Source organism: Heteronotia binoei, chromosome 21 (assembly GCF_032191835.1).
Source record: "Heteronotia binoei isolate CCM8104 ecotype False Entrance Well chromosome 21, APGP_CSIRO_Hbin_v1, whole genome shotgun sequence".
In the NCBI taxonomy this organism is placed as follows: Eukaryota; Metazoa; Chordata; class Lepidosauria; order Squamata; family Gekkonidae; genus Heteronotia; species Heteronotia binoei.
In genome coordinates, this window is record NC_083243.1 from 85,755,747 (window position 1) to 85,768,718 (window position 12,972).

Sequence of the window (12,972 nt, forward strand, 5' to 3'; positions counted from 1 at the left end):
TCTTTATTGTTCAAAGTAATCAGCAACCCTCTCATTACTGCTTTATAAGCATCCCAGACCGTCTGAAAATCGATATCTTCTTTATCATTCACTTGGAAAAATTCTTTAGTTTCTTTTCCTAGGAAAGTCACTGTTTCTTTGTTCTGTAGCAAGTCTTCATTCAATCTCCATCTTCTCAATCTTTTGGACAGTTTTGTAATCCACATTATTGGGTTATGGTCAGTGCCAATTTTAGGCAAAATCTCTATCTTTCTTGTTATGAGGCCTAAATCTCTGGTTCCCCATAGCATGTCAATTCTAGAAAATGTCTTATGTCTTGCAGAAAAAAAAGTATAGTCCCGCACTTCAGGGTTAAACTTTCTCCATATGTCCTCCATAGGCGTGAAAAGTCTTAGCTTGAGACTCTGGAGAGCCACTGCCAGTCTGAGTAGACGATACTGACTTTGATGGACCCAGGGTCTGATTCAGTATAAGGCAGCTTCATATGTCCATATGTACACTAAAGACATAGTTACAAGATAAAGACACTTAGACATATATAGGTTTAAGATCTTACCACTTTGCTCAAGAAAAGTATCAAGCCTCTCTCCTTTTCTTAGCCTAGTAACTTCTTAAAATATGAGGAAAATGTGCTCTGTCTTTCATTGCTGTTGTGAATATTACTGAGACAATGAAATAGACCAAGTAAATGTTTATTAAACTATCAATTTTACCCATGCAATACTGCTATTTACAGAATCCCATATAAAATACTAGGAAGGTGACTTTGCATTAAGCTGAAGAGCCTCATGGATAATGGGGAAATGTAGCTGAGGTTGCTGCATCAGCACAGCATAATTAGATATCCCTCAGTAATACTGCTTAATGCTAGTACACAACTGAAGTTTCTTGCAACTCTGTTAAAAAGAATTAATACAGAACTACATTGTCTATGTTAGTATAAATCACTTCAACCCCATCTTAAATATATAATTTGTTTTTAAAACATGTATCACATCAAATCAGATCCATTCACTAACCATTTTGGGAGCTAGTTTGCAACTGATTATTAATGTCTTGAAATAGAGTTTGAATTATTTAAAGTCAATGCAGTAGAGTGTAATCCACTACTACTTTAAAGAAATATTAATACACTAGTAAATTCCAAGGCATTAATTCCAAAGGCCATTTTCTGGCAACAGGATGGATTTTCACAGATTCCTCTATCTTACTGCAGACCTTCACTATCCCTTCTTTGCTATTCTTGAGGGTCTTCTGTTTACCAAGAGCAGCATTTTAGGGAGCTCTACCAGCTACAGCAGAAAATCAGCAAGAACACTTCTCTTTTCTGCTGCCAGAAGTAATTTCCACAGATGAAAAATTACCTGTGGAATCAATCTGTATCTTACCACTAGGGATGGGCAGGAACCTAAAAAAGGGCAGTTCAGTTCAGTGCGACTCATGAATCGAACCCCAAACAGAATGGACCCAAACATCCCCTGCCTGAACGGCGCTAGCCTGGCCAGTTCCCCCTTTTTTCTGACCACAGGTCACTGGGGCAAGGAGAAAGCGAAGGATCGCTCAGAAAAGGACTACCTTTCCCTCTTTTTCCTGGCCACAGAAAAGGGGTGAGGATTGCCCAGAAAGGGTTAAATGGCTCTCAGCCCTTTAAACCTATCAGCTGACCAGCAGATATTTCTCTCAGCAAACTTTGCAGCATTCCTCCCAGTTATGTGGCTTTTCCTCTGATGGAATAAGTTTGAGGAAGGCTTTGTATGCTGCTGAGCAAAATGGTAGTGTACTGACCAAAAGTCCCAGAGTCTTACTTCAATGCAACATTGGTGAACCTGGGAAGACATTTATTTATTTAGCATCTTATTGTCCAACATTTTTGCTAGTGGAACCATTTATGTGATATGACAACAAATACCTGATATTTAGTCCCATTCAAAATGAACAGATGCATTAGGATAATATAAAATCTTGTGATATGTGATATTTATGTGATATGACAACAAATACCTGATTTTTAGTCCCATTCAAAATGAACAGATGCATTAGGATAATATCAAATTTTGACATGTAGCATTATGCAATTATTGACTCATTCTACAAGGCTGCTTCCAAGTTCTCACTTGAAATATCCAATGTGCAGCCTCCAAGTATGCACTGCAAAAGCAAGGATACTAGGCCAAACTATGCATCAATACCACAAGCTGCAGCTTAGTTGATCTTGGTCTCGGAACCAAGCACATTATAGCTTCCACTGCTATAAAAAAAAAAAAAAAACTTTAATCTGCCCTGACCTGGATAGCCCAGGCAGGCCAAATCTCATAAGATCTTGGAAGTTAAGAAGGGCCAATCCTGGCAAGTACTGGGATGCAAAGACAGTCAATAGCAAGCCACCTCTCTAAAACATCCAAGTCCTGCTAGGGGTCACCAGAAATGAACCATGATTTCCAGGCACACACACACCAACAAACCCTCAAAATTTTAAAAATCTTATTACCCAATTATACAACAAATTCACACAGCTGTACATTAGCAAAACAAATATAACAACCCCCCCAAAGTCATATACAAGATAAAGAGTAAGAAAGAGAAAAAACAAAAACATCTAAAAGTATTGTTATACATTTTGTTTTACAGCTTTAACAAGCTTTTTCAGCTTTATCTCCTATCCCTGCATCATTTCTTAAATCACATCTTTCCTTAAGTTCCTGGGATTAAATGGAAAATAAAAAACTGTTTCCTTGACATTTATGTCATATGATAATCACAAAAGACTACATAAGTTTTGTAACTGTTACTGAGATCTCATTGCACCTTCAGCTTTTAAAGATACAGTATTTAAATATGACTTTTTTGCCATCAAGTCACAGTTGACTTCTGGAGAACCTGTAGGGTTTTCAAGGCAAGAGTCATTCAGAGTTGGCTTACCATACCTTGCCTCTTGGTATTCCTTGGAGTTCTCCAGTCCAAATACTAGTCAGGCCCAACCCTGCTTAATTTTTGAGATTGGGCTAGCCTGTCCGGGTGTGAAAACTGAGCCAGTTTGTTGTAGTGGTTAAGTGTGCAGACTCTTATCTGGGAGAACCGGGTTTGATTCCCCACTCCTTCACTTGCAGCTGCTGGAACGGCCTTGGGTCAGCCATTGCTCTCACAGAATTGTCCTTGAAAAGGAGAGCTCTCTCAGCCCCACCTACCTCACAGGGTGTCTGTTGTGGGGGAAGAAGATAAAGGAGATTGTAAGCTGTTCTGAGACTCTAATTCAGAGAGAAGGATGGGGTATAAATCTACGGTCGTCTTCTTCTAAAGTGCTGTCAAGTCACAGTCAACTTATGGTGATCCCCTAGGCAAGAGACTAACATAGGTGATTTGTCATTGCATTGCTCTATATAGCAACCATGAATTCTTTGGTGGTCTCTGATCCAAGTACTGGCAAGGGGCAACCCTGCTTAGCTTCCAAGATCTGACAAGACTGGGCTTGCTCCTTTATTGTAACATGTAACTGTGTCCCACTGAACCAAACTGCTAAGAAAATGGTATTTTATTTGTCGGCCAAGCCTCTAAAATTATGGTGCTGCCTTAAAGTTCAAGTTTGAAAGTTCAAAACCAAGACAAATGGTTTGTCTCTAGACAAGCAGGAAATGAACTTTGCTATGCTTCTCTTTTTTTCTGCAGTCTCCTACACCCATGAAAACTTGTTCCAAAAGGGGGGGGGCTTGGAATATAGTCACTACTCTGAGGGATATAGTCAAGGGAAAGAGGAAATCAATTGAAATTCCACTCCCTTACCCACACAGAGCAAGAATTTGTACAAGGGAAGATGAGAGATTTGCCATGCTTCCTTTGTAGCTCCACTCACACTATATCTCATATTCTAAGCATCCCTCAACCCTAAGAAGCAGCCTTTTCAAGGTGCAGGAGACTGTGGCAGGATGCAGGAGAAGGAAGAAGCAACACAGAGCCCTTCTGCAAGCTTTGCTCTGCTTACAGTGGTCTGGATCCAACCAATACTTTTTGAAAATTATAGCACACAAAATATAGAGTGAGAAACATTCTCTCTCTCTCTCTCTCTCTCTCTCTCTCTCTCATTGCCTATTTAACTTTGGCCACCATTTCGGAGCTTATGTCAAATAACGTTCCTTCAGTGCACAACTTGTACAAAGGTAGCTTTGATTTAGCTGTATATGCTTTGTCGCAAATGCTGTACAAAACTCACAGTAAAGAACCATCACAGCTCCAGTCTAATTTAACATAAGACAAACATGTATTTCCTTTGACTATACCAACAAACACATCATACACACACCCCTTGTCAACTCCCAGGTTAAATAGTTCTTACACTCAATTGCATTTCAAATGATAGTGAAGTCTACATGCAAAAATGCCTTCAGTTTTCACAGCATATTAGAAATCTGCTGCAGCCAAGCTTCAAATAAGCATTTGCTATATAAACATTCTCTTTGCATCACACTTTGAAAGTTCAAGCACAAAGCTATTACGGCCTACTTCTATAAAACACTGTACATTGTGATAAACACAGAAAGTTAAATGATGGATAAAAGAGATCCAGATGACAGGTCTGGGAGTGGGGTTGTTTTTAATCTAGTACAAACAGCAGACACAAAAGTAAGAGTTTTGTTACCATAGTAATAGCAGCAAGTCTGTGAGAACCAATTGGCAATTATTACTGTTCCAGAAGAGTGTTACTACTTTCATTCACAGCAGTGAACTCATCATAAAGTTCATTTCCAGTGCAACCCCTGTAGCATGTGAATGCTGTTGCTTTGGTATTCTTCAATAGCTCACAATTCTAAACACAGCCTTCTTAAAAACTGAGATGAAATCAGCTCACACACATGCCCCAAACTAATGTGAATTATCAATGCTATGCTGAAGTGCAAGGGCTGTAAATGTGATATGTGAGCATGTATATATAAATAATGGGTGGTGCAACTCCTTTCAGCTTTGATGGGACAAAGATTGCTACCCACAAACTATTCCTCCTAGTCCAGATTGCAGCATTAAATGCTTCCCCCATCGAGCAAGGGACAAAGACAACCTTTCCCAGGACATGAAAGAGAGAATGTGCTCATCTTCACAGCAGTCTCCCTCAAAACTGCATGTTTAGTACTATACTTTCCCATTAAAATAACTTAGTTTACAAATCTTTGCATCAATCTTTTCCGCCTTCATAGAGAGGCAAAAAGTCTGTATCAATCTCCTCCCCATCCCTGCAGATTTATTTACCAGCTTCACATGTTAAAGTGTCTTGAATTTTTTAACCTCATTATTTCAATGAAGGCTTGCATAAGTAGTAGCAAGGGGCTCTTCCAATTAAGTTTTACATCACTAATTCAAACAGGGCTATGCTGAAGCGTGTTTGAGCCTATACTGTGCTCCAAGTTTCCAGAACGAAAAAAATCAGCAAAATTGCTTAGATTTTTAACACTATAAAGGCTGATCTGCAAGCATACTTTTCCATTTCATCCTGCTCTTAAGAAAAATGTCACTAATAATGTAAATCAGAAATTGGGGAGGGGGATTTCTGCACACCTTTCAAGGAAGCAAGTCCCATTAGTATCTACAGGACTTACTACTGAAATCGGCTAAAATTTGTGGGAATTTTCTATTTTAGCGAATGAAGATACAAGTATACAGCACATCAGTGCTGGGAGTAAAGTCTAACAAAATGTTGTCCATTTGTTATCCTGCAGATCAATAACCAGCTAAGATGTACTTAAAGCCCAGGTGTTTATTAATCTACAGTAGCCATGTGAGAATTATTTATTAATTTTATGCCACACCTTTTTCTCCAGTGAGGATCCAAAACAGCTTACATTGTTCTCCTCTCCTCCATTTCATCCTCACAACAACCCTATGAGGTAGGTTAGTCTGAGAGAGAGAGATCCAAGAACGCCTAGGGAGCTTCCACACAGCATGAGTGGGCATATGAACCTAAGGAGAAAGACTGTATTATTTTAAGAGCTACAGAAAATGTAAAGTGTTGCTTCATTTAGATCCAGTTGTATCTGATGTTTATAAAGTTGAGGAATGCAAATTAAATATGAGAAGTACACTTTAAGACTCAGCAAGTTCTCCTTTTACCTAGCTGGCCACTGTCATTAAGTAATATTAAAAGGCTTTCACTTGAAAAAACCTTGGTAACTCTAATTGCTCCCCCTTTTTTGTTCCCTTTATCATTTTTCTTTGTTGAGCAGCCCCCCTCTTTTTTTGTTTCTCAGTCTGTCCCACCCAATTATTTAAATGTGGATAGATATATGCTGGCCCAGCCTAGGGAACTGTGGGGCCAACTAAAATCCTTCTTTTACCTTTGTTAGTTTTGAATTACCATTAGTTTCTTGTGTGCCATTATCAGACAAACTGCTTTATTTCACTTTTGAGAGGGAAAGGTCAGATAGGTATCAGGTGTAGGACTTAGAAGGTGAACAGATAACAGAATGATATAACTTTGTATAAATATAAACAATAGATAGTTGTGTCACAAACAAGTAGCTGTTTAGTTTTAGGAAAGGAAAGGTCCCCTGTGCAAGCACCTGTCATTTCTGACTCTGGGGTGACGTTGCTTTCACAACGTTTTCACAACAGACTTTTTTACGGGGTGGTTTGCCATTGCCTTCCCCAGTCTTTTACACTTTCCCCCCAGCAAGCTGGGTACTCATTTTATCGACCTCGGAAGGATGGAAGGCTGAGTCAACCTTGAGCCAGCTACCTGAATCCAGCTTCCGCCGGAATCGAACTCAGGTCGTGAGCAGAGAGTTCAGAACACAGTACTGTAGTACTGCTGCTTTACCACTCTGCGCCACAGTCTTCATAGACAGGTTTTTAAAACCAAGGATAAAGACTTCTTGTCTTTCACTGCATAAATAAACAACCATAAGCTTTTTTGTCTCAAAGATACTTAAGCTGGTGAAGGCAGGAACATTCACACAAGTTCCAATAGCCTTTCTTAACCACTTGACAGGGATCACCTCCCATTTACTAGGAGCTACTTCCCTCAAGGAAGGGCCACTGTCTCACTTCTCTAACTCAGGATCCTTCTTGATCCTATCTCTCTGTGTAAGTGTCCTTCACTCTCAACTGTAATTCTTAACTGCCAGCTCTAACTGACACTCTCTCAACTGTAGAATTCCATTTGAATTCCATTTGGGTTCTCAGGCCAGAATAAAGCATTGACCATTTACTGTTTATAACTGTAACGGAAGCTGTAACGAGAAACAGCACATTTTCTAAAACAGTAGAAAGAGATTAAATAAATTCACCAGAATTTCTAGTGAAATTGCAGCCAAGTCCAATAGCCTAATTTTGGAAACAACATGATTCAGAGAACAGTGACAGACCAACTCCAGGTCTTTTTGGATAACTCATTGCTTTGGATCCTTTCAGACAACTTTCAGGATGAGTAATGGGGCTGAAGCAGCACTGGTAGCTTTAGTTGATTATCTCCATCTGAAAGTAGATAAAGGCCATGCCTCCTTGTTGCTCCTACCATATTTCTCTGTGGCCTTCAAATATAGCAGATCTTGACATCTCATGGAGACATTCGGAGGCAGAAACAGGTATCAGGGGATATGATTTGAACTGGCTTAAATCATTCCTTGTGGACGAGTCTTAAAAGAGTTTCTATTGGATACCAGATGTCGACAGTGTGGGACATCCTGTGGGGTTCCAGAGAGTGCACTCTCATTCCCCTTACTTTTCAATCTCTATGCAAAGCTTTCAAGAGAAATCTTTCTTTACTTTGGAATTGGGAGTCCTCTGTACACTGATGACACACAGCTCTGTATCTAAATCTCCTAGCTAGTTTGGAAGATTGAGGCCTTGAAAGACATTGTACTTCCCACACTTCCCATATTTGATCAGTTCACCCTGCTGCCTCAGTTAACAGCCCAGTGTAGTCACTAGCATCAGTTTAATGCTATCAAACTGTAGCATTTAAAGACTAAATTCAGCAGTGCAGCAAAAAAAAAAAAAACTAAGCAAAAAACCCGCAAGAGCACTGAAACGTATAACCTTATGCAGCACTTTGGTGGCAGCACTTTTGTACTAGTGGAAAAGTTGCTGTGGTGTATTTATTTCAGCCTGTGCACAACTTTATAGTGGTTTCACATCCAGGGTTAAGCTAGAGCCCTGTTCAGCCATAACTGTTATTAACATCAGCCCTCATGGAACTGTTGACTTCAGGTGTGCTGTGCGGTGGGCATGGGCGGATGATCCATGCATTGGAAGAATCTTGCTATTATCAAATTCTTACCAGCATTATATCTACAACTAGGAATAAGGCGTGGGAAGAATACAATGGGCTTTAGAAAGAGGCTCTGGGCAACTGCCTTGTAGACCAGTCATTTCTTTATAGTTTTATATAAAAAAAAGCTCAATGGCAAGCAGCAAGTTTGACTCGTATTTCCACAGAACTACAACTCCCAAATCTGTTGGTAAAACTCATTAGGATTTTTCTTTGTTTGAACATTTTTCACTGAACAGAAAGTCTTGAGCTAAATGTTGAAAGAAATCCCAGTGCAATATCATAGCAACCCTTTCATTAGTTATTTAAAGGGATGACTTATTCCACTGGCAAGGGAAGGGATTTGCCGACCACAACAAGACCAAAGGGCCAGAAGGGAACCAAACACCCCTCCCCCCTGCCATCTCCTATGCCAATTCCAGCTGGGGAGGATAAGCAACGTCTCGGCCTCCAGCTCTTCACACATTGCCTGGTTGCAACTCATGTGGAGATGCTCCCGGTGCTGCTGGTACTGAAAGTATTTGGGCAGGAAAGAGAAACAACATTGCAGCCGTCCATCCATTATACGGAATTATAAGGGAAGGGGGTTGAGACATGACAGGCCTCGACCCCCTTCCAGCCTACGTCCCATCCCGACGGTGGCAAGTAGTAGGGCCAGAGGAAATTACCCGCCTCCGACACTGGTGTTATGCAATGCCAGGTCCATCAATAATAAGACTTCTACCCTTCGGGAGTTCCTGTTGGAACAGGATGCGGACCTGGCATGCGTGACCGAGACTTGGGTGCACGAGGGGGAGACTGTAGCCCTCTCCCAGTTGGTTCCCCCAGGATTCTCGGTCTTTCACCAGTCCCGGACTAGCGGGCGGGGGGGAGGGGTGGCTATACTCATACGAGAGGTTTACTCCTTTCGGGCTCTCCCGCCTCCGGAGATCGGGGGCATTGAATGTGCAGGTTTGGCGTGGGACGTTGGGGAGGGGTTGGTGGTTTGGCTGGTGTACCGACCGCCTAACGCACCGGCCGACGCCTTACCATCCCTGATGGAGGCCATAGCAGGCTGGGCATTGGAGTACCCAAGGCTGTTGATCCTGGGTGACTTCAATGTCCATGCCGATGACATGTCCTCTAGTCAGGCGATGGACCTAGTGTCATCCATGGTGACACTAGGACTCTCCCAGGTTGTTACAACACCCACCCACCAGGCGGGGCACATGCTAGACTTGATCTTCGCGGCGGGAATTTTAGTGGACGATATTACTACTCAGATAGTGCCATGGTCGGACCACTATGCTCTTAAGGCTCGTGTGGATATTCCACTCCAAACCCGTTTAGGCGGCGAGCCCATTTTAGCTCGCCCGCGGAGCCAGATGGACCCGGAACGGTTCCAGATGGCTCTACGGGATCCCTGGCCCTCTGGCAATCCCCTCGATGACCTGGTGGAAGCCTGGAATGATAGGCTCTCCAGGGCCATCGACGAGATTGCACCTAGGCGTCCTCTGCGCCCTCGCCTAAAGCTAGCACCCTGGTATAACCAGGAGTTGCGGCAATTAAAGCGTGGACTCAGACGACTGGAGAGGCAATGGCGGTGCACTCGAGACGAAGCGACTAGAGCATCTTATAGAGAATGTATGAAGTCCTATGAGATGGCAGTCAAAGCTGCAAAGAAAACATATTTTGCGGCTAGGATTGCATCTGCAACTTCGCGCCCGGCACAATTGTTTAATACAATTAGGTCTTTGATAACGCTGCCACAGGGCAGCCCAAACGCTAGTCAATTGGAAATCGGCTGTGAGGCTTTTGCGAAATTTTTTGCAGATAAAATCGCGTCGCTCCGCCGCGACACCCCCGCCATATTGGCGGCAGTATGCGTCTTGCCTGTCTTCAGACTGTATTCTGGATGGTTTTGGTGCTCTCAGCCTGGAGGAAGTTGACAGGATCCTCTTATCTGCACACCCCACAACTTGCAATTCGGACCCGTGCCCCTCCTGGCTTATTAAATCCTGCCAGAGGGAGCTCAGGTATCCTATACGGGATATCATAAATAGATCCCTCATGGAAGGGCAATTTCCAACACCTCTTAAGGAGGCAGTGGTCCGCCCCCTTTTAAAAAAACCAACACTGGATCCGGCCGAATTGGCACACTATCGGCCGGTCTCGAATTTACCCTTTTTGGGTAAACTTATTGAAAGGGCAGTGGCGTTGCAATTACAGAGCTTCCTGGAGGATGCTTCCGTCCTTGATGCCCATCAGTTGGGCTTCCGCCCGGGTCATGGGACGGAGACAGTGCTGGTTGCCCTAGTGGATGATCTCCAGCGGCATCTGGACCGAGGCGGCTCGGCAGTACTGATGTTGTTAGACCTATCGGCAGCGTTCGATGCGGTCGACCATCGGGTGCTGACTTGCCGTCTCGCCGACGTGGGGATTCAGGGGTTGGCTTTACAATGGCTTACCTCTTTCCTCACGGGTTGGGGACAAAGAGTGGCGATTGGGGGTGAACTGTCCCAGAGGTACCCGCTGGACTGCGGAGTCCCTCAGGGGGCAGTTCTCTCCCCGATGTTGTTTAACATCTACATGCGCCCTCTTGCCCAGATTGCCCGGAGATATGGGCTGGGTTGTCACCAGTATGCAGATGACACCCAGCTCTAGCTACTTATGGACGGCCGGCCTGCCTGTGTCCCAGAAAACCTGGACCTGGCATTGCAGGCTGTATCTAGATGGCTCAGGCTGAGCGGGCTGAAGTTAAATCCATCGAAGACAGAGGTCCTCTGCCTGGGTCGCCGTGGTCCGGGGAGGGAGATTCCCTTACCGGCCCTTGATGGTGTGCCTCTGTCAGCGGCGCACAGGGTTAGGAGCCTGGGGGTGCTATTGGAGCCTACCTTAACTATGGAGGCCCAGATAGCGGCCACTGCCAAGTCCGCATTTTTTCATCTTAGGCGGGCAAGGCAGTTGGCTCCTTTCCTGGAGGACGACAACCTGGCAACAGTGATCCACGCAACGGTCACCTCGAGGTTAGACTACTGCAATGCCCTCTACATGGGGCTGCCCCTGTGCCGAACCCGGAAGTTGCAGCTAGTGCAGAATGCCGCTGCCCGGCTGTTATTAGGGCTCCCTAGATGGGAGCACATTCAGCTGGGGCTTCGGGGACTGCACTGGCTGCCGATAACATATCGAGTTCGGTACAAGGTGCTGGTTATGACCTTTAAAGCCCTTTATGGCCTGGGACCTGCCTACCTTAGGGACCGTCTCTCCCCACATGTTCCCCAGAGAGTGCTGAGATCGGGGTCCCAAAACCTCCTTACAATCCCTGGGCCAAAGGAGGCCCGTCTGAAAGTGACCAGAGACAGGGCCTTCTCGATTGCAGCTCCCTGTTGGTGGAATCAGCTCCCGGAAGAGGTGAGGGCCCTGCGGAGCCTTGAACAGTTCCGCAGGGCCTGCAAAACAGTCCTCTTCCGGCTGGCATATAATTAATAGCTATCAGAATGCCTGAACACTCCAATCTATAACACCAGATTATTTAATACTGGAATATTGAAGAATTGATTTAAGGAAGGTTAGCATAGTACATATTGTAGTAAGTTTTATGTGTTTTTATGTATTTTATATATTTTATTGTATAATTATAATTATTAATCTATCATGAATGTATTTAAATGGATTCTGTTGGTTTTTATGTTGTAAGCCGCCCTGAGCCCACCTCGGCGGGGTAGGGCGGGATATAAATCGAATAAAATAAAATAAAAAATAAAATAAAAATAAATAAATTGTCTTTAGAACCATTGTTCATCACCTGGTTACCACCTGACAGAAAGGCCAGCAGGAGGGAGAAGAGGCAGGATCAGTCAGTGGGATGGCAGGAAGTGGCTGGAAGCATGAATGATTGAATGATGAAGGATGAATGAATGAATGGAAGCACAGTAGTTGTAGCCAGTCCATCTGGAGAATTATATTATAGGGGAGATAGTCCCCAGAAAATATATGTAAATATATTCTACCTCATATCCCATGGTTCTCTAAACTACTTTATATAGAATGAGATATAATAGCAGCAGGCCTCAAGATTACTTAAAAATTGAAAGGTTAAGAACTAAAAACAATCTCTTTAAGCTCTCTTAGGAACCTTTTCATGTTGTATAGCTTTCCTGCTTACATTCAATATAAGAGATTAAAATTGCAACAGACAAGAATGAAACAAAGTATTTAGAATCATAGAGTTGGAAGGGACCTCTAGAGTCATCTAGTCCAACCCCCTGCACAATGCAGGAAACTCACAAACACCTTCCCCTAAATTCACAGGATCTTCATTGCTGTCAGATGGCCATCTAGACTCTGTTTAAAAACCTCTACGGAAGGAGAGCCCACCACCTCCCAAGGAAGCCTGTTCCACTGAGGAATCGCTCTAACGATCAGGAAGTTCTTCCTGATGTTGAGTCAGAAACTCTTTTGATTTAATTTCAACCCATTGGTTCTGGTCCTACCTTCCGAGGCCACAGAAAATAATTCCACACCATCCTCTAGATGACAGCCCTTCAAGTACTTGAAGATGGTGATCATATCACTTCTCAGCCGTCTCCTCTCCAGGCTAAACATTCCCAGCTCCTTCAACCTTTCCTCAAAGGACTTGGTCTCCAGACCCCTCACCATCTTTGTCGCCCTCCTCTGGACTTGTTCTAGCTTGTCTATATCCTTCTGAAAATGTGGTGCCCAACACTGAACACAATACTCCA

At 43.4% G+C, this 12,972-nt stretch overlaps 1 protein-coding gene across 1 annotated transcript in view; it reads right to left on the reverse strand.

Annotated features, from left to right (window-relative positions):
- Positions 1-12,972, reverse strand: part of SIPA1L1 (signal induced proliferation associated 1 like 1) — a 347,094-nt gene that overhangs the window by 185,066 nt on the left and 149,056 nt on the right. Inside the window, exon 4 of the mRNA XM_060262825.1 lies at positions 5,793-5,943. The gene's annotated coding sequence lies outside the window, so the exon portion shown is untranslated. The remainder of the gene's footprint in view (positions 1-5,792; positions 5,944-12,972) is intronic.